This window comes from Amblyomma americanum, chromosome 5 (assembly GCF_052857255.1).
Source record: "Amblyomma americanum isolate KBUSLIRL-KWMA chromosome 5, ASM5285725v1, whole genome shotgun sequence".
NCBI classification, from domain to species: domain Eukaryota; kingdom Metazoa; phylum Arthropoda; class Arachnida; order Ixodida; family Ixodidae; genus Amblyomma; species Amblyomma americanum.
Window position 1 is genome coordinate 190,416,354 of NC_135501.1, and position 25,731 is coordinate 190,442,084.

General features: G+C 48.0%; 38 non-coding genes across 38 annotated transcripts; all 38 read right to left on the reverse strand.

Annotated features, from left to right (window-relative positions):
* Positions 1–37: 37 nt before the first annotated feature.
* TRNAI-AAU (transfer RNA isoleucine (anticodon AAU)) lies at positions 38–111 on the reverse strand. Its single transcript has one exon. It is a non-coding gene; the product is annotated as a tRNA-Ile (tRNA).
* A 166-nt stretch (positions 112–277) lies between these two features.
* Positions 278–351, reverse strand: TRNAI-AAU (transfer RNA isoleucine (anticodon AAU)). The gene has a single exon. It is a non-coding gene; the product is annotated as a tRNA-Ile (tRNA).
* A 166-nt stretch (positions 352–517) lies between these two features.
* TRNAI-AAU (transfer RNA isoleucine (anticodon AAU)) lies at positions 518–591 on the reverse strand. The gene has a single exon. It is a non-coding gene; the product is annotated as a tRNA-Ile (tRNA).
* Positions 592–5,998: 5,407 nt separating this feature from the next.
* TRNAI-AAU (transfer RNA isoleucine (anticodon AAU)) lies at positions 5,999–6,072 on the reverse strand. Its single transcript has one exon. It is a non-coding gene; the product is annotated as a tRNA-Ile (tRNA).
* Positions 6,073–6,237: 165 nt separating this feature from the next.
* TRNAI-AAU (transfer RNA isoleucine (anticodon AAU)) lies at positions 6,238–6,311 on the reverse strand. The gene has a single exon. It is a non-coding gene; the product is annotated as a tRNA-Ile (tRNA).
* Positions 6,312–6,475: 164 nt separating this feature from the next.
* On the reverse strand, positions 6,476–6,549 carry TRNAI-AAU (transfer RNA isoleucine (anticodon AAU)). Its single transcript has one exon. It is a non-coding gene; the product is annotated as a tRNA-Ile (tRNA).
* A 166-nt stretch (positions 6,550–6,715) lies between these two features.
* On the reverse strand, positions 6,716–6,789 carry TRNAI-AAU (transfer RNA isoleucine (anticodon AAU)). Its single transcript has one exon. It is a non-coding gene; the product is annotated as a tRNA-Ile (tRNA).
* A 165-nt stretch (positions 6,790–6,954) lies between these two features.
* Positions 6,955–7,028, reverse strand: TRNAI-AAU (transfer RNA isoleucine (anticodon AAU)). The gene has a single exon. It is a non-coding gene; the product is annotated as a tRNA-Ile (tRNA).
* A 165-nt stretch (positions 7,029–7,193) lies between these two features.
* On the reverse strand, positions 7,194–7,267 carry TRNAI-AAU (transfer RNA isoleucine (anticodon AAU)). Its single transcript has one exon. It is a non-coding gene; the product is annotated as a tRNA-Ile (tRNA).
* A 165-nt stretch (positions 7,268–7,432) lies between these two features.
* Positions 7,433–7,506, reverse strand: TRNAI-AAU (transfer RNA isoleucine (anticodon AAU)). The gene has a single exon. It is a non-coding gene; the product is annotated as a tRNA-Ile (tRNA).
* A 165-nt stretch (positions 7,507–7,671) lies between these two features.
* Positions 7,672–7,745, reverse strand: TRNAI-AAU (transfer RNA isoleucine (anticodon AAU)). Its single transcript has one exon. It is a non-coding gene; the product is annotated as a tRNA-Ile (tRNA).
* A 168-nt stretch (positions 7,746–7,913) lies between these two features.
* On the reverse strand, positions 7,914–7,987 carry TRNAI-AAU (transfer RNA isoleucine (anticodon AAU)). Its single transcript has one exon. It is a non-coding gene; the product is annotated as a tRNA-Ile (tRNA).
* Positions 7,988–8,152: 165 nt separating this feature from the next.
* TRNAI-AAU (transfer RNA isoleucine (anticodon AAU)) lies at positions 8,153–8,226 on the reverse strand. The gene has a single exon. It is a non-coding gene; the product is annotated as a tRNA-Ile (tRNA).
* Positions 8,227–8,630: 404 nt separating this feature from the next.
* TRNAI-AAU (transfer RNA isoleucine (anticodon AAU)) lies at positions 8,631–8,704 on the reverse strand. The gene has a single exon. It is a non-coding gene; the product is annotated as a tRNA-Ile (tRNA).
* Positions 8,705–8,869: 165 nt separating this feature from the next.
* Positions 8,870–8,943, reverse strand: TRNAI-AAU (transfer RNA isoleucine (anticodon AAU)). Its single transcript has one exon. It is a non-coding gene; the product is annotated as a tRNA-Ile (tRNA).
* A 165-nt stretch (positions 8,944–9,108) lies between these two features.
* On the reverse strand, positions 9,109–9,182 carry TRNAI-AAU (transfer RNA isoleucine (anticodon AAU)). The gene has a single exon. It is a non-coding gene; the product is annotated as a tRNA-Ile (tRNA).
* A 165-nt stretch (positions 9,183–9,347) lies between these two features.
* Positions 9,348–9,421, reverse strand: TRNAI-AAU (transfer RNA isoleucine (anticodon AAU)). Its single transcript has one exon. It is a non-coding gene; the product is annotated as a tRNA-Ile (tRNA).
* A 165-nt stretch (positions 9,422–9,586) lies between these two features.
* TRNAI-AAU (transfer RNA isoleucine (anticodon AAU)) lies at positions 9,587–9,660 on the reverse strand. Its single transcript has one exon. It is a non-coding gene; the product is annotated as a tRNA-Ile (tRNA).
* A 165-nt stretch (positions 9,661–9,825) lies between these two features.
* TRNAI-AAU (transfer RNA isoleucine (anticodon AAU)) lies at positions 9,826–9,899 on the reverse strand. The gene has a single exon. It is a non-coding gene; the product is annotated as a tRNA-Ile (tRNA).
* A 165-nt stretch (positions 9,900–10,064) lies between these two features.
* TRNAI-AAU (transfer RNA isoleucine (anticodon AAU)) lies at positions 10,065–10,138 on the reverse strand. Its single transcript has one exon. It is a non-coding gene; the product is annotated as a tRNA-Ile (tRNA).
* Positions 10,139–10,303: 165 nt separating this feature from the next.
* On the reverse strand, positions 10,304–10,377 carry TRNAI-AAU (transfer RNA isoleucine (anticodon AAU)). Its single transcript has one exon. It is a non-coding gene; the product is annotated as a tRNA-Ile (tRNA).
* A 404-nt stretch (positions 10,378–10,781) lies between these two features.
* Positions 10,782–10,855, reverse strand: TRNAI-AAU (transfer RNA isoleucine (anticodon AAU)). The gene has a single exon. It is a non-coding gene; the product is annotated as a tRNA-Ile (tRNA).
* Positions 10,856–11,020: 165 nt separating this feature from the next.
* Positions 11,021–11,094, reverse strand: TRNAI-AAU (transfer RNA isoleucine (anticodon AAU)). The gene has a single exon. It is a non-coding gene; the product is annotated as a tRNA-Ile (tRNA).
* Positions 11,095–11,495: 401 nt separating this feature from the next.
* Positions 11,496–11,569, reverse strand: TRNAI-AAU (transfer RNA isoleucine (anticodon AAU)). Its single transcript has one exon. It is a non-coding gene; the product is annotated as a tRNA-Ile (tRNA).
* A 398-nt stretch (positions 11,570–11,967) lies between these two features.
* Positions 11,968–12,041, reverse strand: TRNAI-AAU (transfer RNA isoleucine (anticodon AAU)). Its single transcript has one exon. It is a non-coding gene; the product is annotated as a tRNA-Ile (tRNA).
* A 165-nt stretch (positions 12,042–12,206) lies between these two features.
* TRNAI-AAU (transfer RNA isoleucine (anticodon AAU)) lies at positions 12,207–12,280 on the reverse strand. Its single transcript has one exon. It is a non-coding gene; the product is annotated as a tRNA-Ile (tRNA).
* A 165-nt stretch (positions 12,281–12,445) lies between these two features.
* TRNAI-AAU (transfer RNA isoleucine (anticodon AAU)) lies at positions 12,446–12,519 on the reverse strand. The gene has a single exon. It is a non-coding gene; the product is annotated as a tRNA-Ile (tRNA).
* An 882-nt stretch (positions 12,520–13,401) lies between these two features.
* On the reverse strand, positions 13,402–13,475 carry TRNAI-AAU (transfer RNA isoleucine (anticodon AAU)). Its single transcript has one exon. It is a non-coding gene; the product is annotated as a tRNA-Ile (tRNA).
* A 165-nt stretch (positions 13,476–13,640) lies between these two features.
* Positions 13,641–13,714, reverse strand: TRNAI-AAU (transfer RNA isoleucine (anticodon AAU)). The gene has a single exon. It is a non-coding gene; the product is annotated as a tRNA-Ile (tRNA).
* Positions 13,715–13,879: 165 nt separating this feature from the next.
* TRNAI-AAU (transfer RNA isoleucine (anticodon AAU)) lies at positions 13,880–13,953 on the reverse strand. Its single transcript has one exon. It is a non-coding gene; the product is annotated as a tRNA-Ile (tRNA).
* A 165-nt stretch (positions 13,954–14,118) lies between these two features.
* TRNAI-AAU (transfer RNA isoleucine (anticodon AAU)) lies at positions 14,119–14,192 on the reverse strand. Its single transcript has one exon. It is a non-coding gene; the product is annotated as a tRNA-Ile (tRNA).
* A 165-nt stretch (positions 14,193–14,357) lies between these two features.
* Positions 14,358–14,431, reverse strand: TRNAI-AAU (transfer RNA isoleucine (anticodon AAU)). Its single transcript has one exon. It is a non-coding gene; the product is annotated as a tRNA-Ile (tRNA).
* A 165-nt stretch (positions 14,432–14,596) lies between these two features.
* TRNAI-AAU (transfer RNA isoleucine (anticodon AAU)) lies at positions 14,597–14,670 on the reverse strand. The gene has a single exon. It is a non-coding gene; the product is annotated as a tRNA-Ile (tRNA).
* Positions 14,671–14,835: 165 nt separating this feature from the next.
* Positions 14,836–14,909, reverse strand: TRNAI-AAU (transfer RNA isoleucine (anticodon AAU)). The gene has a single exon. It is a non-coding gene; the product is annotated as a tRNA-Ile (tRNA).
* A 643-nt stretch (positions 14,910–15,552) lies between these two features.
* TRNAI-AAU (transfer RNA isoleucine (anticodon AAU)) lies at positions 15,553–15,626 on the reverse strand. Its single transcript has one exon. It is a non-coding gene; the product is annotated as a tRNA-Ile (tRNA).
* Positions 15,627–15,791: 165 nt separating this feature from the next.
* On the reverse strand, positions 15,792–15,865 carry TRNAI-AAU (transfer RNA isoleucine (anticodon AAU)). Its single transcript has one exon. It is a non-coding gene; the product is annotated as a tRNA-Ile (tRNA).
* Positions 15,866–16,030: 165 nt separating this feature from the next.
* Positions 16,031–16,104, reverse strand: TRNAI-AAU (transfer RNA isoleucine (anticodon AAU)). Its single transcript has one exon. It is a non-coding gene; the product is annotated as a tRNA-Ile (tRNA).
* A 165-nt stretch (positions 16,105–16,269) lies between these two features.
* TRNAI-AAU (transfer RNA isoleucine (anticodon AAU)) lies at positions 16,270–16,343 on the reverse strand. The gene has a single exon. It is a non-coding gene; the product is annotated as a tRNA-Ile (tRNA).
* Positions 16,344–25,731: the final 9,388 nt, after the last annotated feature.

Here is a 25,731-nt window from a genome sequence, read left to right on the forward strand (position 1 = left end):
GCCGCAGTAATCTGCGGGGTAGGAAGAAAAAAAAAAGTGGCCTGCGCAGGGATCGAACCTACGACCTTCGCGTTATTAGCACGACGCTCTAACCGACTGAGCTAGCAGGCCGGGCAACGTGCAATTGTTTTAGGGAGCATGAGAACGCTGCGAAATTGCATGCACAGTTTCTTGTTTCTTAGTCAACGCAGAAAATAGTTTTTGTCAAAAATATGGTTTAAACGCTCATTTCTGCGCAGTATTGCCGCAGTAATCTGCGGGGTAGGAAGAAAAAAAGTGGCCTGCGCAGGGATCGAACCTACGACCTTCGCGTTATTAGCACGACGCTCTAACCGACTGAGCTAGCAGGCCGGGCAACGTGCAATTGTTTTAGGGAGCATGAGAACGCTGCGAAATTGCATGCACAGTTTCTTGTTTCTTAGTCAACGCAGAAAATAGTTTTTGTCAAAAATATGGTTTAAACGCTCATTTCTGCGCAGTATTGCCGCAGTAATCTGCGGGGTAGGAAGAAAAAAAGTGGCCTGCGCAGGGATCGAACCTACGACCTTCGCGTTATTAGCACGACGCTCTAACCGACTGAGCTAGCAGGCCGGGCAACGTGCAATTGTTTTAGGGAGCATGAGAACGCTGCGAAATTGCATGTACAGTTTCTGGTTTCTTAGTCAACGCAGAAAATAGTTTTTTTTCTTTATTACCGGTAAACAATACATAAAAATCTCTAGCCACACTTTGGCCGAGACAATGGGTTAAAACTTTTTCATGTTAATCAGTTCATCCATAACTGCCACCCAGTCCGGCGGCTGGGGTTGACTGCGGAGAACATCTCTCAGGAAAACTACACTTTCTATAAAGTTTTCTCTCACTGGTCGCACATTTGCGTCAGCGTGCCTGGCCGCCATTCTCGTTTTCCAGATGCTGTGGAGGCCCAGTAGCATAAACATGTCGTAAGGAACCTCCTCACTTTCTAGAGGTAGAAACCGGATGCCATAAGGAGTTACAGGTAGTTCTTTCTTCAATGTTCTTTGCAAGATGTCCCAGTGGAAAACCGGGTCCCAGCAGTCGATAAACACATGTTCGATGGTCTCGGGTTTTTTGCAGAATATGCAGTCGGTGGTCCAGGGCACAAAAATGCCTTTATCGTTTAGCCATGTTCTCACCGGAAGGGTACCGGTATGAAGTTTAAAGAAAAAGGATTTGACAGTCGGTCTTACCGGCATCTTCTTAACTCGCTTTAACACATCTTTGCCTGGGCCTCCGCAGCAAAAGGAACGGTATAAGGGAGCAGGTATAAATATATCTAGCAAATCTTTGTACAGTTTTTTCCTGGGTACAGCAGATAGATACTGTGTAGAAAAGTGAGCGCTCAAAGTGCGAAAGGCTGCCACAACTTCACGCAAAAAACCTGTTACAGCACGATTCGTGGCCGGGTAACTGGACACAACAAATTCCGGCAACACGTTGCCTAAGCGCACCTGCAACATTGTGCGCAACAAGGGATCGGTTTGATCACGTAGAAACAAAAATCTTGAGACAACTTGCTTCAGAAACAAATTAGAAAGACCAAGGCCGCCCCTTTTGACCGGAAGGAACAGATTAACTCGACTTGTTCGCTCCCAATTTGAGCTCCAAATAAAGACAGCAAACACTCTATGCAGCTTCTGCAGGTTTGCTCGGGTAATGAGCACGAACTGCAATATATACCAAATTCTGGCTATTAAAAATACATTGCACACACTTGCGCGCGCGAAAACAGAAAGGTCACGTCCTTTCCAGCCATCCGCTTTTCTCCTTGCACTCTGCGTTATCTCACCCCACAACTCCGTACTGCTTTTATAGTGCTCCAAGGGTACCCCCAAGTACTTCGCAGGGGCGGTCTTCCATTTCATGTTAGCAAACACGGCAGGTGTGCTGTCCCAATCACCGTGCCAAAAACCTATGCACTTATCCCAGTTAATTTCGGACCCAGTCTTTTTGCAATATTCCCCCGCAACTTTCACAACTTCTTTAACGCTTTCTTGATCCGCGCAAAAAACAGCAATATCATCAGCGTAAGCAAGCACTTTTACTTGCGCCGACAGAAGAGTGAAACCGCAGATCCCATCATTGTGCAACAGTGATAACAGAAAAGGCTCAAGGTAGATCGCAAAGAGCAAAGGCGAGAGCGGGCAACCCTGCCTGACCGAAGAACACACAGGTACAGGTTCAGTCAGCTGTTTGTTCACTATAATTCGGGTAACACAGTTGTCGTACGCCATCTGTACACCTTGTATTATCACAGAGCCGACGTTGGCATATTCTAGAATGGCGAAAAGAATGTCGTGCGACACTCGATCGAAGGCCTTTGCAAGGTCAAGCTGTATCATGGCAACTCGGCCCCCGAAGGCATCGCAGCATTCAAAAACAGTTCTGGCAATGTGCACATTTGTTCCAATTGTGCGACCTTTAATACCGCACGTTTGGTGGGGCCCTACAAGGTCCTTTATGACCTTTTGCAGTCTGTTGGCAAGGATCTTCATAAACACTTTATAGTCAATGTTGGTTAGGCTTATCGGCCGATAAGCCCCAACGGACAGAAGTTTAGCCTGGTCCTCACTCTTGGGTATTAAAACCACGTGTGCTGTTTTAAATGATGGTGGCATTTTCTTTGTCTCATAAATTTCGGTGAAGACGCAGTGGAGAGCTTGGGTGAGTTCGGCTTTGAACTTCTTATAAAATTCACTACCTAAGCCGTCAGGACCGGGAGATTTTCCGGCACTCAGCTCTTCGATTGCTCTTCCCACTTCGCTTACGCTGATTGGTACCTCCAGCCCTTGTTTTATATCGTCTCCTAGTTTTGGCATACGGGACAAGAACGTGTTTGCAAACCCCTCTTCTTCAAGCCGTCGCCGCCCAAGCAATTCCCGATACTGCTCAACAAACGCCAACTGAATCACTTTGCTATCATTCGTTACCTCGTTTCTGTACCTGATTTGTCTTACTTCGTTCTGAGTCGCGTACTTCTTTTCGTCACTAAGCGAGCGTTTAGTAGGTACTTGGTCAAGCCAGAGACGTTCAGCACGGGCCCGTATCATGGCAGCTGTATACTTGTCTTTTTCGATAATCTCAAGTTTACTTTTTGTATCTCTTATTTCTTTCTTATATCTTCCCGGCTGGGAACTTTCCAGGCTTACGAGCAAGTCAAGTTGGCAATGTAGTTCTTTTTCTTTAACACGTTTATCGTGGCATATGATGCTTGCCCTTTCAATCGCGTTTATTTTCACTTGTTGTTTGAAATCTTCCCACCTAATTACCCAGTTCCCAGGCTCTGCTGATAGCAATGCTTTAATGCATTCATTAACTTTAATGTCAAAGCGTTCATCCTCAAGTAATTGTGCGTTAAACTTCCAGAGGTCCCACGAGAAACGAGATTTCTTGTCTTTGTTCCCCAGGGTAAACGTAACTAAGCTGTGGTCGGTAAAAGACATGTGTTTTACCTCGTAGCTATTGCACAAAGGAATCAGATCAAGCGACACATACGCTCTGTCAAGTCTCGCGTGACTTTCACCCTGGAAGTGAGTAAAATGCGGCGCTACCGAAAGAACTTCAGCAACATCATCTAAACCATTTTCTTGCACAATCGAATTCAACAATTCCGCACTTTTGTCACGAAGGAGTCTTTTTGTAATTCTATCCTCTGCTTTACAAACGCAGTTAAAGTCGCCCAAAAGCACAATTAACCGCTCACAGCACACATATTGTTCAACGCGCTCAAAAAATTCCTTGCGCTCGTTCTCCCTGTTAGGAGCATACACGCATATGACTCTCCATAGCAAATTGCAATAAAAAAAATCCACTACAACCAAACGGCCAGTTTGACACACAGTTAAATTCTGCTCGACAATCCCCAGAGAATTCCTAATAAATACAGCACAACCGCCCGATGTGCCAGAAGAATGGCACACACAAACATTGTAGCGTGCCGTAAAAGGCTGCACCATAAGGTCCGCCTGTTCCTGTCTTTCGACTTTCGTCTCCTGTACGGCTATTATGTCTAGGTCATTATCAACGAACAGCCGGCTTAGCTGGTACTGACGCTTCTTGGAAGCCAGTCCCCTGACATTAATTGTTGCAATGCGCAACGCTCTAAGAGGTGTAGAAGCCATCTAGTTTAGGTACAGGAGCCATATGGTGCATACCTCGGGACACAAGGCGACGGTGCGGGTGACTTGCCTAGTCTGAGGTGCTCGATGGGTGCGGTGCCGGTAATCCAAAGTCTCTTGCACAAGTGCCTCTTGCGTATGGACTGGAAAATCAGCCCATGCAGTCCGTTACCGAAAAAGGCCATCTCACGCCCACAGAAACCACTCACAGGGCACTCACTCCAACTAAGGCGGCGGCTTAGCCGCCGCTCGTTGATCGGCCTGTACATTCGGCCGCGGTTTCAACGTCGGTCGCCTGACACCAACAGTCTTCTGCGGCGGCTCGTCGCCTTCGCTCACTTTGGGCTCTCCATTCGCACTGTGCTCGTGCGGTCGCTTCCCTGCTTGGTTGCTGGTTGATGCATGTGACACTTCCATGCTGTCACCATGCTGGGGAACGACGGGAGCTGACGCCCCACCGCTCAAGACTTCGTCCGTTGGCGCCTTGACTTCTGCAGGCTGCGCTACCTGTTGCTGCCGCTTACTGCTGGGCTCCTCTACGCTTGTGGATATTTCCGTAGGGGGCACAGCAGGGGCCTTCTCCACGCTGTCCCCTGCCTCTGCTGCAGCGTCTTCCGCGTCAGCCTCGTCCATGACAAGTTCGGACGAAATGTCAGTGTTGACTGGGACGGCAGCACTCGCGTACGTGCGTACGCAGCTGCTTTCTTCGTGCCCGTAGCGACGACAGGCGCCGCATCGTGGAACCTTGCACTCACGGCGAATGTGCCCAGTACCGTGGCAGCGCAGACACAGCGGAGCTCTGCCCGGTACAACCACGAGAGCCAGCTCACCGCCAACCCTGACTTCGTGAGGGAGGTCTTCCAGCTTTACGCCAGGGTTCATTTTCAATGAAACCAAGCGTGTCGTCGACCCCTTGCTGGCGACACCCTGGACGCGCCACCGCTCCTTGGAGACTTCGCTCACCTTGCCGTACGGAGCAAAGGCTACCCTCACGTCTTCGTCGGGCACGTTGTGCAGCAGCCAGTGCAGCTTGACGCGGACGTCCTGGTTTGCCGGGTCGATGACGAGACAGCGGCGGTCCTTGACTTTCAGGTCTCCGGCAGAAAGAATTTTCGTCACCGCCTCAGCACTCGCGAAAGTAACAGCCCATACATGGCTCATGCGATACGCCCCCAAGGCGATAACCTCGGGGAGCAGCATCAGCTGAGCCAGCGCATCCCTGAAATCTTCGACCCGATAAGGACGGGCCCGCACGTCAGCGTGCAAAATAAACTGTGTTCAACACAACACGTCCTGTAGGAAGGGTAGGCAGAATCACCTGATACTCTTCATCCGAGGCAAAAGCCCTGTTTCCGCGGCCAGACATGACCGCTGTAGCTGCTCCAACGGAGCCCGTCATCGCACGTCCGTCACGCTCGGTGGCCGGAAGTCGAATCCCTACTGAGCTAGCAGGCCGGACAACATGCAACTATTTCAGGGAGCATGAGAACGCTGCGAAAGTGCATGTATAGTTTCTTGTTTCTTAGTCAACGTAGAAAATAGTTTTGTGAAAAAATATGGTTTAAACAATCATCTCTGCGCAGTATTGCTGCAGTAAACTGCGGGATAGGAAGAAAAAAGTGGCCTGCGCAGGAATCGAACTTACGACCTTCGCGTTATTAGCACGACGCTCTAACCGACTGAGCTAGCAGGCCGGACAGCGGGCCATTGTTACAGGGATCATGAGAACGCTGCGAAATTGCATGTATAGTTTCTTGTTTCCTGGTATACACAGAAAGTAGTTTTTGTGAAAAAAAATCGTTTCAGCACTCATCTCTGCGGAGTACTGCTGCAGTAATCTGCGGGATAGGGAAAAAATGTGGCCTGCGCAGGGATCGAACCTACGACCTTCGCGTTATTAGCACGACGCTCTAACCGACTGAGCTAGCAGGCCGGACAACGTGCAACTATTTCAGGGAGCATGAGAACGCTGCGAAAGTGCATGTATAGTTTCTTGTTTCCTGGTATACACAGAAAGTAGTTTTTGTGAAAAAAAATCGTTTCAGCACTCATCTCTGCGGAGTACTGCTGCAGTAATCTGCGGGATAGGGAAAAAATGTGGCCTGCGCAGGGATCGAACCTACGACCTTCGCGTTATTAGCACGACGCTCTAACCGACTGAGCTAGCAGGCCGGACAACGTGCAACTATTTCAGGGAGCATGAGAACGCTGCGAAAGTGCATGTATAGTTTCTTGTTTCCTGGTATACACAGAAAGTAGTTTTTGTGAAAAAAATCGTTTCAGCACTCATCTCTGCGGAGTACTGCTGCAGTAATCTGCGGGATAGGGAAAAAATGTGGCCTGCGCAGGGATCGAACCTACGACCTTCGCGTTATTAGCACGACGCTTTAACCGACTGAGCTAGCAGGCCGGACAACGTGCCATTTTTTCAGGGAGCATGAGAACGCTGCGAAATTGCATGTACAGTTTCTTGTTTCTTAGTCAACGCAGAAAATAGTTTTTGTCATAAATATGGCTTAAACGCTCATCTCTGCGCAGTATTGCCGCAGTAATCTGCGGGGTAGGAAGAAAAAAAGTGGCCTGCGCAGGGATCGAACCTACGACCTTCGCGTTATTAGCACGACGCTCTAACCGACTGAGCTAGCAGGCCGGACAACGTGCAACTATTTCAGGGAGCATGAGAACGCTGCGAAAGTGCATGTATAGTTTCTTGTTTCCTGGTATACACAGAAAGTAGTTTTTGTGAAAAAAAATCGTTTCAGCACTCATCTCTGCGGAGTACTGCTGCAGTAATCTGCGGGATAGGGAAAAAATGTGGCCTGCGCAGGGATCGAACCTACGACCTTCGCGTTATTAGCACGACGCTCTAACCGACTGAGCTAGCAGGCCGGACAACATGCAACTATTTCAGGGAGCATGAGAACGCTGCGAAAGTGCATGTATAGTTTCTTGTTTCCTGGTATACACAGAAAGTAGTTTTTGTGAAAAAAAATCGTTTCAGCACTCATCTCTGCGGAGTACTGCTGCAGTAATCTGCGGGATAGGGAAAAAATGTGGCCTGCGCAGGGATCGAACCTACGACCTTCGCGTTATTAGCACGACGCTCTAACCGACTGAGCTAGCAGGCCGGACAACATGCAACTATTTCAGGGAGCATGAGAACGCTGCGAAAGTGCATGTATAGTTTCTTGTTTCCTGGTATACACAGAAAGTAGTTTTTGTGAAAAAAAATCGTTTCAGCACTCATCTCTGCGGAGTACTGCTGCAGTAATCTGCGGGATAGGGAAAAAATGTGGCCTGCGCAGGGATCGAACCTACGACCTTCGCGTTATTAGCACGACGCTCTAACCGACTGAGCTAGCAGGCCGGACAACATGCAACTATTTCAGGGAGCATGAGAACGCTGCGAAAGTGCATGTATAGTTTCTTGTTTCCTGGTATACACAGAAAGTAGTTTTTGTGAAAAAAAATCGTTTCAGCACTCATCTCTGCGGAGTACTGCTGCAGTAATCTGCGGGATAGGGAAAAAATGTGGCCTGCGCAGGGATCGAACCTACGACCTTCGCGTTATTAGCACGACGCTCTAACCGACTGAGCTAGCAGGCCGGACAACATGCAACCATTTCAGGGAGCATGAGAACGCTGCGAAAGTGCATGTATAGTTTCTTGTTTCCTGGTATACACAGAAAGTAGTTTTTGTGAAAAAAAAATCGTTTCAGCACTCATCTCTGCGGAGTACTGCTGCAGTAATCTGCGGGGTAGGAAGAAAAAAAGTGGCCTGCGCAGGGATCGAACCTACGACCTTCGCGTTATTAGCACGACGCTCTAACCGACTGAGCTAGCAGGCCGGACAACGTGCAACTATTTCAGGGAGCATGAGAACGCTGCGAAAGTGCATGTATAGTTTCTTGTTTCCTGGTATACACAGAAAGTAGTTTTTGTGAAAAAAAATCGTTTCAGCACTCATCTCTGCGGAGTACTGCTGCAGTAATCTGCGGGATAGGGAAAAAATGTGGCCTGCGCAGGGATCGAACCTACGACCTTCGCGTTATTAGCACGACGCTCTAACCGACTGAGCTAGCAGGCCGGACAACATGCAACTATTTCAGGGAGCATGAGAACGCTGCGAAAGTGCATGTATAGTTTCTTGTTTCCTGGTATACACAGAAAGTAGTTTTTGTGAAAAAAAATCGTTTCAGCACTCATCTCTGCGGAGTACTGCTGCAGTAATCTGCGGGATAGGGAAAAAATGTGGCCTGCGCAGGGATCGAACCTACGACCTTCGCGTTATTAGCACGACGCTCTAACCGACTGAGCTGGCAGGCCGGACAACATGCAACTATTTCAGGGAGCATGAGAACGCTGCGAAAGTGCATGTATAGTTTCTTGTTTCCTGGTATACACAGAAAGTAGTTTTTGTGAAAAAAAATCGTTTCAGCACTCATCTCTGCGGAGTACTGCTGCAGTAATCTGCGGGATAGGGAAAAAATGTGGCCTGCGCAGGGATCGAACCTACGACCTTCGCGTTATTAGCACGACGCTCTAACCGACTGAGCTAGCAGGCCGGACAACATGCAACTATTTCAGGGAGCATGAGAACGCTGCGAAAGTGCATGTATAGTTTCTTGTTTCCTGGTATACACAGAAAGTAGTTTTTGTGAAAAAAAATCGTTTCAGCACTCATCTCTGCGGAGTACTGCTGCAGTAATCTGCGGGATAGGGAAAAAATGTGGCCTGCGCAGGGATCGAACCTACGACCTTCGCGTTATTAGCACGACGCTCTAACCGACTGAGCTAGCAGGCCGGACAACATGCAACTATTTCAGGGAGCATGAGAACGCTGCGAAAGTGCATGTATAGTTTCTTGTTTCCTGGTATACACAGAAAGTAGTTTTTGTGAAAAAAAATCGTTTCAGCACTCATCTCTGCGGAGTACTGCTGCAGTAATCTGCGGGATAGGGAAAAAATGTGGCCTGCGCAGGGATCGAACCTACGACCTTCGCGTTATTAGCACGACGCTCTAACCGACTGAGCTAGCAGGCCGGACAACGTGCAACTATTTCAGGGAGCATTTGAAAGCTGCGAAATTGCATGTATAGTTTCTTGCTTCCTAGCCTACGCAGAAAATAGCTTTTCTCAAAAATATGGTTTAAAAGCTCATCTCTGCGCAGTATTGCTGCAGTAAACTGCGATGTAGCAGAAAAAATGTGGCCTGCGCAGGGATCGAACCTACGACCTTCGCGTTATTAGCACGACGCTCTAACCGACTGAGCTAGCAGGCCGGACAACGTGCAACTATTTCAGGGAGCATTTGAAAGCTGCGAAATTGCATGTATAGTTTCTTGCTGCCTAGCCTACGCAGAAAATAGCTTTTCTCAAAAATATGGTTTAAAAGCTCATCTCTGCGCAGTATTGCTGCAGTAAACTGCGATGTAGCAGAAAAAATGTGGCCTGCGCAGGGATCGAACCTACGACCTTCGCGTTATTAGCACGACGCTCTAACCGACTGAGCTAGCAGGCCGGACAACGTGCAACTATTTCAGGGAGCTTTTGAAAGCTGCGAAATTGCATGTATAGTTTCTTGCTTCCTAGCCTACGCAGAAAATAGCTTTTCTCAAAAATATGGTTTAAAAGCTCATCTCTGCGCAGTATTGCTGCAGTAAACTGCGATGTAGCAGAAAAAATGTGGCCTGCGCAGGGATCGAACCTACGACCTTCGCGTTATTAGCACGACGCTCTAACCGACTGAGCTAGCAGGCCGGACAACATGCAACTATTTCAGGGAGCATGAGAACGCTGCGAAAGTGCATGTATAGTTTCTTGTTTCCTGGTATACACAGAAAGTAGTTTTTGTGAAAAAAAGTCGTTTCAGCACTCATCTCTGCGGAGTACTGCTGCAGTAATCTGCGGGATAGGGAAAAAATGTGGCCTGCGCAGGGATCGAACCTACGACCTTCGCGTTATTAGCACGACGCTCTAACCGACTGAGCTAGCAGGCCGGACAACGTGCAACTATTTCAGGGAGCATTTGAAAGCTGCGAAATTGCATGTATAGTTTCTTGCTTCCTAGCCTACGCAGAAAATAGCTTTTCTCAAAAATATGGTTTAAAAGCTCATCTCTGCGCAGTATTGCTGCAGTAAACTGCGATGTAGCAGAAAAAATGTGGCCTGCGCAGGGATCGAACCTACGACCTTCGCGTTATTAGCACGACGCTCTAACCGACTGAGCTAGCAGGCCGGACAACGTGCAACTATTTCAGGGAGCATTTGAAAGCTGCGAAATTGCATGTATAGTTTCTTGCTTCCTAGCCTACGCAGAAAATAGCTTTTCTCAAAAATATGATTTAAAAACTCATCTCTGCGCAGTATTGCTGCAGTAAACTGCGATGTAGCAGAAAAAATGTGGCCTGCGCAGGGATCGAACCTACGACCTTCGCGTTATTAGCACGACGCTCTAACCGACTGACCTAGCAGGCCGGACAACGTGCAACTATTTCAGGGAGCATTTGAAAGCTGCGAAATTGCATGTATAGTTTCTTGCTTCCTAGCCTACGCAGAAAATAGCTTTTGTCAAAAATATGGTTTAAAAGCTCATCTCTGCGCAGTATTGCTGCAGTAAACTGCGATGTAGCAGAAAAAATGTGGCCTGCGCAGGGATCGAACCTACGACCTTCGCGTTATTAGCACGACGCTCTAACCGACTGAGCTAGCAGGCCGGACAACATGCAACTATTTCAGGGAGCATGAGAACGCTGCGAAAGTGCATGTATAGTTTCTTGTTTCCTGGTATACACAGAAAGTAGTTTTTGTGAAAAAAAATCGTTTCAGCACTCATCTCTGCGGAGTACTGCTGCAGTAATCTGCGGGATAGGGAAAAAATGTGGCCTGCGCAGGGATCGAACCTACGACCTTCGCGTTATTAGCACGACGCTCTAACCGACTGAGCTAGCAGGCCGGACAACGTGCCATTGTTTCAGCAAGCATGAGAACGCTGCGAAATTGCATGTATAGTTTGTTTCCTAGCCTACGCAGAAAATAGCTTTTGTCAAAAATATGATTTAAAAACTCATCTCTGCGCAGTATTGCTGCAGTAAACTGCGATGTAGCAGAAAAAATGTGGCCTGCGCATGGATCGAACCTACGACCTTCGCGTTATTAGCACGACGCTCTAACCGACTGAGCTAGCAGGCCGGACAACATGCAACTATTTCAGGGAGCATTTGAAAGCTGCGAAATTGCATGTATAGTTTCTTGCTCCCTAGCCTACGCAGAAAATAGCTTTTCTCAAAAATATGGTTTAAAAGCTCATCTCTGCGCAGTATTGCTGCAGTAAACTGCGATGTAGCAGAAAAAATGTGGCCTGCGCAGGGATCGAACCTACGACCTTCGCGTTATTAGCACGACGCTCTAACCGACTGAGCTAGCAGGCCGGGCAACGTGCCATTGTTTCAGCAAGCATGAGAACGCTGCGAAATTGCATGTATAGTTTGTTTCCTAGCCTACGCAGAAAATAGCTTTTGTCAAAAATATGATTTAAAAACTCATCTCTGCGCAGTATTGCTGCAGTAAACTGCGATGTAGCAGAAAAAATGTGGCCTGCGCATGGATCGAACCTACGACCTTCGCGTTATTAGCACGACGCTCTAACCGACTGAGCTAGCAGGCCGGACGTGCAACTATTTCAGGGAGCATTTGAAAGCTGCGAAATTGCATGTATAGTTTCTTGCTTCCTAGCCTACGCAGAAAATAGCTTTTCTCCAAAATATGGTTTAGAAACTCATCTCTGCGCAGTATTGCTGCAGTAAACTGCGATGTAGCAGAAAAAATGTGGCCTGCGCAGGGATCGAACCTACGACCTTCGCGTTATTAGCACGACGCTCTAACCGACTGAGCTAGCAGGCCGGACAACGTGCAACTATTTCAGGGAGCATTTGAAAGCTGCGAAATTGCATGTATAGTTTCTTGCTTCCTAGCCTACGCAGAAAATAGCTTTTCTCAAAAATATGATTTAAAAACTCATCTCTGCGCAGTATTGCTGCAGTAAACTGCGATGTAGCAGAAAAAATGTGGCCTGCGCAGGGATCGAACCTACGACCTTCGCGTTATTAGCACGACGCTCTAACCGACTGAGCTAGCAGGCCGGACAACGTGCAACTATTTCAGGGAGCATTTTAAAGCTGCGAAATTGCATGTATAGTTTCTTGCTGCCTAGCCTACGCAGAAAATAGCTTTTCTCAAAAATATGGTTTAAAAACTCATCTCTGCGCAGTATTGCTGCAGTAAACTGCGATGTAGCAGAAAAAATGTGGCCTGCGCAGGGATCGAACCTACGACCTTCGCGTTATTAGCACGACGCTCTAACCGACTGAGCTAGCAGGCCGGACAACGTGCAACTATTTCAGGGAGCATTTGAAAGCTGCGAAATTGCATGTATAGTTTCTTGCTTCCTAGCCTACGCAGAAAATAGCTTTTCTCAAAAATATGATTTAAAAACTCATCTCTGCGCAGTATTGCTGCAGTAAACTGCGATGTAGCAGAAAAAATGTGGCCTGCGCAGGGATCGAACCTACGACCTTCGCGTTATTAGCACGACGCTCTAACCGACTGACCTAGCAGGCCGGACAACGTGCAACTATTTCAGGGAGCATTTGAAAGCTGCGAAATTGCATGTATAGTTTCTTGCTTCCTAGCCTACGCAGAAAATAGCTTTTGTCAAAAATATGATTTAAAAACTCATCTCTGCGCAGTATTGCTGCAGTAAACTGCGATGTAGCAGAAAAAATGTGGCCTGCGCATGGATCGAACCTACGACCTTCGCGTTATTAGCACGACGCTCTAACCGACTGAGCTAGCAGGCCGGACAACGTGCAACTATTTCAGGGAGCATTTGAAAGCTGCGAAATTGCATGTATAGTTTCTTGCTTCCTAGCCTACGCAGAAAATAGCTTTTCTCAAAAATATGATTTAAAAACTCATCTCTGCGCAGTATTGCTGCAGTAAACTGCGATGTAGCAGAAAAAATGTGGCCTGCGCATGGATCGAACCTACGACCTTCGCGTTATTAGCACGACGCTCTAACCGACTGAGCTAGCAGGCCGGACAACGTGCAACTATTTCAGGGAGCATTTGAAAGCTGCGAAATTGCATGTATAGTTTCTTGCTTCCTAGCCTACGCAGAAAATAGCTTTTCTCAAAAATATGATTTAAAAACTCATCTCTGCGCAGTATTGCTGCAGTAAACTGCGATGTAGCAGAAAAAATGTGGCCTGCGCAGGGATCGAACCTACGACCTTCGCGTTATTAGCACGACGCTCTAACCGACTGAGCTAGCAGGCCGGACAACGTGCAACTATTTCAGGGAGCATTTGAAAGCTGCGAAATTGCATGTATAGTTTCTTGCTTCCTAGCCTACGCAGAAAATAGCTTTTCTCAAAAATATGATTTAAAAACTCATCTCTGCGCAGTATTGCTGCAGTAAACTGCGATGTAGCAGAAAAAATGTGGCCTGCGCAGGGATCGAACCTACGACCTTCGCGTTATTAGCACGACGCTCTAACCGACTGAGCTAGCAGGCCGGACAACGTGCAACTATTTCAGGGAGCATTTGAAAGCTGCGAAATTGCATGTATAGTTTCTTGCTTCCTAGCCTACGCAGAAAATAGCTTTTCTCAAAAATATGGTTTAAAAACTCATCTCTGCGCAGTATTGCTGCAGTAAACTGCGATGTAGCAGAAAAAATGTGGCCTGCGCAGGGATCGAACCTACGACCTTCGCGTTATTAGCACGACGCTCTAACCGACTGAGCTAGCAGGCCGGACAACGTGCAACTATTTCAGGGAGCATTTGAAAGCTGCGAAATTGCATGTATAGTTTCTTGCTTCCTAGCCTACGCAGAAAATAGCTTTTCTCAAAAATATGGTTTAAAAACTCATCTCTGCGCAGTATTGCTGCAGTAAACTGCGATGTAGCAGAAAAAATGTGGCCTGCGCAGGGATCGAACCTACGACCTTCGCGTTATTAGCACGACGCTCTAACCGACTGAGCTAGCAGGCCGGACAACGTGCAACTATTTCAGGGAGCATTTGAAAGCTGCGAAATTGCATGTATAGTTTCTTGCTTCCTAGCCTACGCAGAAAATAGCTTTTCTCAAAAATATGGTTTAAAAACTCATCTCTGCGCAGTATTGCTGCAGTAAACTGCGATGTAGCAGAAAAAATGTGGCCTGCGCAGGGATCGAACCTACGACCTTCGCGTTATTAGCACGACGCTCTAACCGACTGAGCTAGCAGGCCGGACAACGTGCAACTATTTCAGGGAGCATTTGAAAGCTGCGAAATTGCATGTATAGTTTCTTGCTTCCTAGCCTACGCAGAAAATAGCTTTTCTCAAAAATATGATTTAAAAACTCATCTCTGCGCAGTATTGCTGCAGTAAACTGCGATGTAGCAGAAAAAATGTGGCCTGCGCAGGGATCGAACCTACGACCTTCGCGTTATTAGCACGACGCTCTAACCGACTGAGCTAGCAGGCCGGACAACGTGCAACTATTTCAGGGAGCATTTGAAAGCTGCGAAATTGCATGTATAGTTTCTTGCTTCCTAGCCTACGCAGAAAATAGCTTTTCTCAAAAATATGGTTTAAAAACTCATCTCTGCGCAGTATTGCTGCAGTAAACTGCGATGTAGCAGAAAAAATGTGGCCTGCGCAGGGATCGAACCTACGACCTTCGCGTTATTAGCACGACGCTCTAACCGACTGAGCTAGCAGGCCGGACAACGTGCAACTATTTCAGGGAGCATTTGAAAGCTGCGAAATTGCATGTATAGTTTCTTGCTTCCTAGCCTACGCAGAAAATAGCTTTTCTCAAAAATATGATTTAAAAACTCATCTCTGCGCAGTATTGCTGCAGTAAACTGCGATGTAGCAGAAAAAATGTGGCCTGCGCAGGGATCGAACCTACGACCTTCGCGTTATTAGCACGACGCTCTAACCGACTGACCTAGCAGGCCGGACAACGTGCAACTATTTCAGGGAGCATTTGAAAGCTGCGAAATTGCATGTATAGTTTCTTGCTTCCTAGCCTACGCAGAAAATAGCTTTTGTCAAAAATATGATTTAAAAACTCATCTCTGCGCAGTATTGCTGCAGTAAACTGCGATGTAGCAGAAAAAATGTGGCCTGCGCATGGATCGAACCTACGACCTTCGCGTTATTAGCACGACGCTCTAACCGACTGAGCTAGCAGGCCGGACAACGTGCAACTATTTCAGGGAGCATTTGAAAGCTGCGAAATTGCATGTATAGTTTCTTGCTTCCTAGCCTACGCAGAAAATAGCTTTTCTCAAAAATATGATTTAAAAACTCATCTCTGCGCAGTATTGCTGCAGTAAACTGCGATGTAGCAGAAAAAATGTGGCCTGCGCAGGGATCGAACCTACGACCTTCGCGTTATTAGCACGACGCTCTAACCGACTGAGCTAGCAGGCCGGACAACGTGCAACTATTTCAGGGAGCATTTGAAAGCTGCGAAATTGCATGTATAGTTTCTTGCTTCCTAGCCTACGCAGAAAATAGCTTTTGTCAAAAATATGATTTAAAAACTCATCTCTGCGCAGTATTGCTGCAGTAAACTGCGATGTAGCAGAAAAAATGTGGCCTGCGCAGGGATCGAACCTACGACCTTCGCGTTATTAGCACGACGCTCTAACCGACTGAGCTAGCAGGCCGGACAACGTGCAACTATTTCAGGGAGCATTTGAAAGCTGCGAAATTGCATGTATAGTTTCTTGCTTCCTAGCCTACGCAGAAAATAGCTTTTCTCAAAAATATGATTTAAAAACTCATCTCTGCGCAGTATTGCTGCAGTAAACTGCGATGTAGCAGAAAAAATGTGGCCTGCGCAGGGATCGAACCTACGACCTTCGCGTTATTAGCACGACGCTCTAACCGACTGAGCTAGCAGGCCGGACAACGTGCAACTATTTCAGGGAGCATTTGAAAGCTGCGAAATTGCATGTATAGTTTCTTGCTTCCTAGCCTACGCAGAAAATAGCTTTTCTCAAAAATATGGTTTAAAAACTCATCTCTGCGCAGTATTGCTGCAGTAAACTGCGATGTAGCAGAAAAAATGTGGCCTGCGCAGGGATCGAACCTACGACCTTCGCGTTATTAGCACGACGCTCTAACCGACTGAGCTAGCAGGCCGGACAACGTGCAACTATTTCAGGGAGCATTTGAAAGCTGCGAAATTGCATGTATAGTTTCTTGCTTCCTAGCCTACGCAGAAAATAGCTTTTCTCAAAAATATGGTTTAAAAACTCATCTCTGCGCAGTATTGCTGCAGTAATCTGCGGGGTAGGAAAATAACGTGCCCTGCGCATGGATCGAACTTACGACCTTTGCGTTATTAGCGCGAAGTTTAGCGCGATTCCTTCCAGAATGACCAATAAATTAGCCCCGACTCTTCCCTTGTTCAGAGAGGGTTCAATTCTGTCCATGCAAAGCGCAGCCCTGTTCCGCATACAGAAGTGAATGCTGGGTTACTTGTTTTGTAATAGCGAGTCAGCTAAAAAGGCGCGAGGCAACAAAAGATTCACTCCAATATATAAACTTGTTACTGGCACAGTCAGCGTTTTCTGATTGAAATATTTTACCCCAAACAATAAGGCTTCAACTCAGCATTTGTCTATCGTATCGTCTGTAGCGCGTTGTTGTGTTCGCTTTAGTCAGCCGCAAATTCTGCCCAACACAAGAGCAGGAGGCCAATCCAGCTGTTGTACTAGCAGCACAGCTGCTGGAGTATAGTCTGCCTCGTGCTGCTTCGTTTTAGCTGCCACTCGCTCCGAATCCTGGACTCCTGTGTTCCAGTTTTCCTCCGAGCCACTTGAACGCGGACCACCCCGGCGTCAAGGGGCTGCACGGAGCGCAAACTTTCCTCCGGTCCCCGCCCCAGGGACGACGCGAGGGTTAGCAAACAGCGCCGTCGAACGACAGACACACAGGCCGGGCCTGCGCCGACTTTGACAGACGGACTGACGACGAGCGGACGCCGAGCCCTGGCGGAAGCTGTCCGGTGCGGCTCTGCGCACCGGGCACACACAAACACACACCTTGAACACACACACACACGCCCGCGATATGCGTTTCTTGGGACCGACGAGAGCAAACACATTCCTATATACCGCTCCGGTTACGAAACAGGTATTGGAAACCGGAGAATGCCTACAGGCGGGAAACGGGACAAAGAAATGTAGGAAAGCGAGAGACGACCGGGCGAGGTTAAAACAAGCGTGGAGGCACCGCCTGCACAGGCCTATACGTGAGCCGAGCTTGGTCTCGAAGCTTTCCTGGCAAGTAATGAAAAAGGGGGGGGGGGGCTGTACGCGTGCGTACGAGGGCGAATTGTGTGTAGCTGTGTAGCGCGGGAGGAGGGTTGAGAAGGAGTGCGTATGAGCCGAGGACACGTGACTTCCTCCGAGGTTCTTCAAGGTATTGCGTTCTTTGCTTATTCGGTATCTTCTTATTAGGTTGTTCTGTTAGTCCTCTTCTTTCCTGAGGGTAGTCAATGCGTTCATTGGGAGATTGTCCAAGACTTTAAAACTAAATACCCATAGAAAGAAAAAACCTGTAGAAGCAGAGGTATAAACCACCGACAGCTATAAAGCAAGACGGACCAAGGAAAGCCACGCGGGCTTGCATTCCTCTCGTCTTTTCCTGAGACGATTTGCGTTTCTGACTTCGTTTTTGTTCTTTTTTTGCTTATCTTTGTGTCACTCCGAGTAGCTAAGGTCCCCGACGCTCAACATTTCCTCTCTGTCTCTCTCTCGCAGGTTTTCCGACGGCCGCGGCATGGCGCTGCAGACGGCTGACGCATGACGGCTTCGAGTTGACGGCATCAAGAACAAGACGAGAGACGACCACAAGGGCTCTTCGTCTTCCTCCGACTCTTGTCTCCTGCTTTCTTCTTCTTCTTTTTTCTTTGCTCTTCATCCTCTCGTGCTGATCCCCTACGTCCTTGACAGAATCCTCCCACAGACGGCGCCGCCTCCTCGACCCTCGCGGGCGGTATGCGGCCGTCGCTCTTCTTCCACTCGACGCGTCGAAGTTTGCCTTTCGCCAGCCAATTTGCCTCCCTGCCTCGATTCGCCTCTCCAGTGCCTCTCTTCGGGGTCCCGCTCTTATCTCCCGCCTTCTCCGTGTCTTTCTCGTTTTAGTTTATTACGGAAGCTTGATCTCGTTTGAGAGCTCGGGCTAGCGCGATGGGTGTTCCGCTGAGCGTCGCTATCACGTTTACATGAATGCGACAGAAGTCGACTTCAGTCCACTTTTTGAGGGAAATAGCACGTATTGAGATGGAAAAGCGTGGCTCGTCCCCTACTCTCTTCCCCGACGTCTTTGCACCTTTCCTCAAAAAATGGAGTGGAGTCCACTTTGTCGTATTCGTGTAAACGAGGCTACTATTATGTTTACATGAATTCGATAACCGTCGATTCGATTCCACTTTTGAAGGGAAGTGTAAAATCACCGAAGAAGAGCATTGAGGACGGCTCGCGTCTTTTCTTCTCTTAATTCCTCTAAAATGAACTAATCACGCGCACAACCTGGACACATTTCTTATTGTCTAAATAGTTTGTACATATTACTTCTCCCCTATCCTCTCTTCCTGTCCCCTCACCTCTTTCATTTCATTTCTCCATTCTGCCTGCTATCCTTTATCTCCGCTGCCCCAGCGCAGGTGCTTCAGTATCGATGGCAGATGCCGGGGCTAGCAAAAATCTTTTCCTTCCTTTTTACTATTATTTTTAATAAAACCACTACCACTACCATCCTCGCCTACTATGATTCCTCTTCCTCTTTCAAGAGCGTCTTGATGAAATACGCTTGTAAAGACTTGGGTGCTTCCGCCCCCCCCCCCCCTCCCATTTTACCAAGGAAAATTATTTGGTGCGAAATTATTAAAATTCTATTTCTGAAAGTGTTTCTGAATTCTGTTTCTGTTTCAGAAAAAAAAAACTGTTTCTTAAACGATCAACGTTTGAAGGAAACTACGGCATACTTTATTCGAACTTCGTGCCAATTATTAAGTTCACGCTGTTTGTGGCGAGAAGACTAAATGAAAGGCAAAGTGCATGTTGCTTCATTGCTGATTATGCACAATCAATAACTATAGCGGCATGCACTTGTTCTCACGTTTAGTCTCCTCCCCGCGAATAGGGATTGCGGATTTTTTGATGGGCTTGGAATAGTTTCGGTAGTGAAAAAACATTTCGCTCATGCACTGCACAACAATGCGTAGGCTTGCGTACTGAGACATCTGAAGACAGGCGAAATGTGCATAGAGTACCGCCGGACAGAGTGGTCTAAGCTATAGATCTCATCAACCAATCACAGAAGCAGAACTGCACTAATGTTCAGCGACTTCCTCAGCGTGTCAGTCTGCACTCATGTCGTCTTCTCGAACGAGCACGTCTTGCAAGCGATTATTCAGGACGCGAACAGTTGTTCGAACATCTACGCACCTCAAGAGTTCTTAAAAAAAAATGTGTCCAGATAAGGCATAGGCTACAGAGTTGTATAAATCAGAAAACGTGAGAATGCAGTAATTTTTTATGAAGCCGCAGCTGCACAGGCAAGCAAAAAAAGCTATAACATTATGTTCGTCCTTCAGCATTTGTTATAGTTTATATCAAGGACGAACTCGTGTTATCCGTTGAAGGTTTTGCATCAAAGCGACCTCCTTTTATCGTGCTAATTCCTCAACTGCGTGCACAATAGCCGCTCATTTGCGTCTAATTAGGGTGCTAACACGCGGTGCTTTGGAAAAATACGCGAGGGGGGAGGGGGGGGGGGGAGACCCGGCCGCATTGTGTCTTGCACGTCTATTTCGCTTTTTTTTCCCTCTTCCTCCTTTCAACCGCTTTGTTACTCTCGCAAGTTTCAAGCGTGAAAATGCCCGGGGGAGTCCTTTGCACACACAGCACGCGTTCGCCTCTCCCGAAAGCGGAGCATTGAAAAGCGCGGGAACAGATGCGAAGCGGGCGCGCGAACGCCGCTTCTCCCCTCGTTCCCTCGTTTTCACGCCTGTGGCCGCAAAATAATCGCCGGCGCAAAGGGCGAGACAAGAGGGAACGTATCCCACCGCCATCCCCACCTTTCGCGGGAACGCAACTTAAAAGAATGAAAACCGCGCTCAACAGTACAAAGAAGAGAGACGACGGCCGCTCTGCTAACCGCGTGCGATGAAAGAAGTGGCTCTTCATGATCCGCACTGGAGCCACGCTTCCGTGAGCCTCCCGAAACCCTAGACACCCTCTCATCACTCCCGCGCTTCCATTTTCTCCCGTCTTCCCATTCCTCCCTCGGCTGATCCTCATTTCTGCCGTCTGCTACTCCTCAATTGTTCTCGCTTCCAACCGCTCTTCCTAACACGAAGTGCGCGCGTGCTTCCCTTCCCTATTCTCCCTCTCTCCCCGTTTTTCCACCCTGGCGCGTACTAACTGTCCTCGCTTCCCGAATCACTCCCTAAAAAACGCATGTCATCGCCTGGAATCAGACGCACAAACTCATTGCATTGCAGCTTCGTAAAAGCCACGTATGCATGTAGCGTCGTGAAAAAAAAAAGGGGGGGGGGGGGGCGGAATGAACTATGCACGAAAGCAAAGGAGCTAGAACAAAACGAGGGGAAAAAGAGGCGTTGTCAAGTGAGGACGGAACGACTGAATCAGGGACGAGACGGGAATAAGAAAAGCGATGACACGAGTGTTCCAGGTCTGTTCCCGACTTTTGCTTCCCGATCCCCCACACACTTCGGGGAGGAGTGAACACTCGCGCGGAAACGAGGGCTCTTCAAATCGCGCGAGCTTTCATTGTCTCTCCTTTTTGGAGTCCCTGCAGTTTCTTTTCAAAACGCGCTACCCTCGGGCGACAAGGCGTCGAAAATCGCGCTTTTTTTTTCTCGCCTCTTCACTCCCTGTTGTTACGCTCCAGATACGGACACAGCGGGATGTCGATGCTGGTCACGCGTGCCATGCTGCGTCGAGTGTATAGTGGCCACGCGCGAAGAGTTCTGTTGCGGTGTGCACGTTTTTTGTGTCCGCGTGACCCAAGAGATGGCGCTGCACAAAAGCAACGCCTTAGTAACGCCCTTGTAATGATGAGTGTGGCGCCACCTGCTAAGCGACGGGAAACCCGCGAGAACGGACACGGTGAACGGCTTGCTTGAGCACAGACAGAGCCAGTTACGCAAAGGGAGGGTTAAATTAAGTATCCGAGTTGTCTTCCGATATTGGTCCATATTCTTAACAGTGATTGCAAACAGCAAACTGCTAGATGTTTATTGTTTTTTAAATTAATGTTCAGGTGCAAATGACACCTGCCCTTCAATTAGTTTTTGTTTTCCCCTTCGTTTTGCCCCAACAGCCCTCCAGCCGTATTTTTTTGCAGTTTCAGCCGCATATATGTTCATGTTTCCTTTTCTGTAGCCAGCTCTGAAAACGCCTCAGGAATGCCAAATTTGCTCATCTCTACGCTTTGATGGAAGCTAAGATATTGTAGCGAAATTGTTAGATGACTTCCTCACTGTTTTCACAGGCTATATGCATCGACCATTTTCTCAGAAAATATCTCTCTTATAGCTGCGCGTTCAAACACAAACTGCTGAAGTCAGGAGGGCGCTGTCTTTCGAGTTGTGGTGCCGGAATACGTATTTAAAGAAATAAGTAAAACTTTCTTCCCTGTCATGTTCGAAATGCGTTCTCGTCGTGAGTTTTTTTTTTTCTTCGCCCTTCGATACAGGTTCACAGCCGGTTCGTTTTCACGACATTCTCGGTTAAACCTACGTTTGCATTCTCGAAATATACTCTAAAATTCCGTTAAGTGCCCTCTTCTCCGACTTCATATACTGAAGCACGCATCTTTATCGCAGCGACATTTAAAAATTTTCCTGCCTCAACAGCTTCGGCTTGTTTTTAGCAAACTACTCAAGGAGCTTGCGTATACTGCGTTAACTTTTGTCTCGTAGTAAATCTAACAATGGTGGTTACCTGGTACTATACCTCGTGGAGACGGTGGACAGTGCCAATGGCAAGAGAAAGAGGCCCCTTAATGTGTTTTAATAGACATTGGATTGCCTCGGCCGGGTATTCAACCCGCGACTTTTCAGCTGCAGAACGGCAGTCCTTTGTTGAAGAATCCTCCGTCGAGGATAGAAGGCTTCACTCGGCTAACATGCCGCGCGTGAAAAGCCGCCTCCAGTTAGGTGGTACTGAGATGAGGACAAAAAGAAAGTGAAGGGGGAAAAAAGGAGGCAGAGAAGGTAAAGGATGTGCGCGCATAAGCCGACTGAGTGCTGCGATAGCAGCCTCCGGCGCGGTTGAGTACACTCGAGCAAAGGGTTTCCACTCGGGGCGCCGCGTGGCTCAACGCCTGGGGCCATCTAGCGGCTGTCTGGGAAAGGCTTATATTTTTCCGCATTGACTTTTTTTTTTCTCCGCGTAGCTGACGTCATTGTTGGTTTTCTATATAAGCCTATCATTGTAATTTAGTTTGTGCTTCATTTCTTGACAAATATATATAGCTTGCATGCCGTTTAGAGAGCCGCATCTGTGCACATAACTCAGCCGCCTGGTGACCAGCATCAGAGTGAATGAGGGGACAACTTTCCACTGGGACGAAGTGGTAACGATAGCAGTATCGAAGCCGCTCTCCATCGCCCGTATGTGCCCACAATTGCATTTCGATAACGTGGTGACGGGTGGCGCATTATCGACTGCACATGTTCCCAGACAATATGTACCTCATGCCTCGGGCACACCTCAAAAACATCCTGTCTGGCATGCAGAAGGGTGGCATATTTTTCGGGTGTGACATATTACGCCGAGGCCGCAATTGCCTTGAAGGGAGCTCTCTGCACGACTCTGCCTGTAAACAAAAAAAAGATGTCTGTATGCTCTCGCATGATGGTACTAAAGCGGTCTCAAGGAAGTAATATATGAAAAAGAGCGATGATCTACAGCTGACCGTATTCAGCGCTAATCTTATCAGTAGTTTCTCACTGTTCTGTTTATCACTGCAGTGTCATGTACGGTAACCACTGCCTCAATCTGGCTGCCACGGCTACGCACACCCTCTAGTGCATCTGGAACTGTACATTTATGCTTGCCTATGGAGAACATGCCCTGAAGTTTGCGGTGCCGATTGCAGCGCCATAACACACTGCCTGGCGAGAAGAGCAAGCAGCTTTGGGTAGTACTATTAGTACTTTTCCGCGCCACCTTCAGGCGCTTATTGGCGTGAGCCTCCGCGCTCTGTCGAGGGCGCACGTGCCATGCGTCAGCTATCTCGGCTACGCCGTTAGAAGCTAGGCAATGAATGCTGACAGCCAAACGCGGGTATCTAATCGCGCAGAATGCGTTCTCGCGTTTGCGGCGGCTGCGTTTTTATGGAGGAAAAACGCTAAGGCGCCCGTGTGCTGTGCGATGTCAGTGCACGTTAAAGATCCCCAGGTGGTCGAAATTATGCCGGAGCCCTCCACTACGGCACCTCTCTCTTCCTTTCTTCTTTCACTCCCTCCTTTACCCTTCCTTTACGGCGCGGTTCAGGTGCCCAACAATATATGAGACAGATACTGCGCCATTTCCTTTCCCCCCAAAACCAATTATTATTATTATTATTATTATTATTATTATTAATTGCAGCGGCCCAAGTGGCTGACAAAAGCAGTTTTGAGTCACCGAATGGAACAATTGCAGTGCCACCTTGGCAGCGCAGGTTCCCCATACAGAATGGCTTTCGAAAGGAGATAGCCAGCTCAATTATAATCAGCGCAGGTGTGGCGCCACACGTGAACGCCTGTCCTGTCAATGGGTGCTCTGTCGGAAGTAAGCTGCACACATAAACGCCTCTACTCCTAACCAGCCGGTTAATTAACGTTGCGTACCTGTATAACCATACCCGTTGGATCCTTGGACGGCTCAGATACCGAAGCTCAGATGCCGACTCTGCTTTTTTATCATTCCGTAGCAGCTTCACCTTTGTAGTAACCGGATGTACAGTCGTGATCAAAAGTGGTATACAACACGCAGCCGGTGGCGGAGCTCGGGAAAGCTGCATCGAAACGCCATCTACCGACAGCGAAAGGGGCCAGGATAGCTCAAAGGGGACCCATCTTGTCTGCAGGCATGTCAGTTGGCTCCTTTCGGTATGTCGCGCTACTGTTAGGTGAAATGTCGAGCGCTGCCGCAGCAGTACCGTACCTACTAATGTTGAGTTAGAATTGCACGCCACAAACATGACCTTTTGTTCGTCGACTTAGCCTCACGCGAATGACCATTACGCTAGCGATATCGCAGCACGGCGAGCGCCGGTCATGCGCCGGTTGCCTTTGCCGTATCTGGACCATGAAGTGAAAACAAAAATATGAGAAAACGCCACCCACGTGGCTTTTATCGCGTCGGAGCGTTTAGGAGAGAAGCAGCTCAACGCATCGAGCCGAGCTAACTGACATTCTTGTAGATAAAATGGGGCACCGCCACGCTTGTCTCGATCCTAGATAGCTGTTGCTAGATGGCGTTGCAATGCAGTTTTCCGAGCTCCGCCGCCGGCTGCGTGTTGTATGCCACTTTTGCTCACGACTGTACATGAGGAGAATGGAAAAGAGACTGGGGCACGAAACACCCTTCTGAAAGCGTGTATACGTGCATATTTACAGAACTTGCGCCACCTAGTGCAAGGTTAGGCATACTGCATTCGTGCAGAAGTATTTAAACATCTTGCCGTCGATATATATAAAAAAAATATCAGCTGCAAGCAAACTTAACATGCTTACCTGGATCGCAGGGCTCGCAAACGTTTTCGCATTTAGTGACACAAATGTAGCACTTCTGCAGCATGGAAATACAAGTAAAAGTTGTTACATCACCAGCTCATGCTTTCATTTGCGGCAAAACTGACTCACAGAGCTATACATATATGCTGCACTGCCCCATCAGCACAACAGGTAGCAACTGTACGTATTCGCGTCACATCCTTAATCCGCCATCCTATAATATACAAGCGTCGCAAGCAAACCTGCTTACAGTGTGGATGAAGGGCTATGCTCAAGCTAAATCCCGTAAAATGGCCGATTGATGCCGGCACCTTAGCGAAACGAGTCAACCTTTGCAATTCCAGTTTCATCGAAATTCCCCAAGCGCGTATTGTATATCGAAAGTAACCCGCCAGCGAAAACTGCTCCGGCGTTCAAAACCACGTGGAGTTAAAAATGTAGAGTCTGCAAAAACACCCGCAGCGCCACATGTGCCTCATCTCGTTCCTTCGACCGCATGTGCAGGTCCTTTTCACGAGGGTTCAGACGTTGTAACTCCCTCCGTAAAAATGTTTGCACTGTGACGTGCCACCCCAGCAACAGATAGCAACCCTCGGCGCAGCGGTTACGAACATGCCGATTCCAAAAGTGCCAGGCATGTTGTCGAAGCACGGTGCTACGCCATTTGCACGTTGCAATTTTCGTCGCTGCGGTGACGTCATTGTGCTAATACTTCTTTTTTTTCGTCGCGACTATACAACTGCTTCCGCTACTCAAAGGCTGATGGCT